Genomic DNA, 832 nt, shown 5'->3' with positions numbered 1-832 from the left:
TTGATCAAAAAATAGATAAAATTTGCAACATTTGCAACATATTTTCGAGCTATCTTCGACAAAAAAGGTGTCCATAAATTGCCTCGTTACGTTTCTTCCGTTTTACGAAACAAAATGTTTTGTGACTGCATTGATGTGAATCTGTTTCGTATTTGTTTTGTAAATTGTGTATATCTATCTTCTAATCATATCAATTCTTGAATTCTACTACTCTGTGCTTTTTTATAGTGTACATTTGAGGAAATTTGGCCTATCACGGCGACCCCTGGGCCAAATTGTGAATTTTGATTGGCTGCCGAAAGCTGGCGTTCGTTCTGATCCTCCTGATATTTTAATAAAGCGATTCGATCATAAATGACATAATAACAGCCACTTAAATAATCACACCCACCCTAATCAGATCAGCAGATTTTTTCCGCCAATTAAATGGATGCAGTGTGTCATCTACAGCTTTTGATTGGTAGGTATCCACAAATAATATCGATGTATTTCGATGAAACACCTGGTTTTGCTTTCATTGGCTCAAAATATTTGTTTCGTAACTCTCATTGGTCAAACCAAATGTACATTATATTAAAACACACCCATCTGAGACAAATGGACATTATATTAAAACACAGAGTAGTATTGGGCAATGCAGCTCAGCAAATCACCAATCTTTCGGCAAATCACAGATCCGTCACGTTACATACGATCGTACTATCCGCATACGCTTGCCTCGTTATAGTACGATCGTATGTCGCGCAGTGTATCAATCCATCGTATTGCAAGTGTTACTCCGGAGTAGTTTACAGTTAATGTGGTTCCTTCATCCTTTGTAAGTGCGATAAAG

Source organism: Aphanomyces astaci (genome assembly GCF_000520075.1).
Source record: "Aphanomyces astaci strain APO3 unplaced genomic scaffold supercont1.32, whole genome shotgun sequence".
Taxonomy (NCBI): Eukaryota; Oomycota; class Saprolegniomycetes; order Saprolegniales; family Verrucalvaceae; genus Aphanomyces; species Aphanomyces astaci.
Note: the sequence above shows the minus strand (reverse complement) of the source record.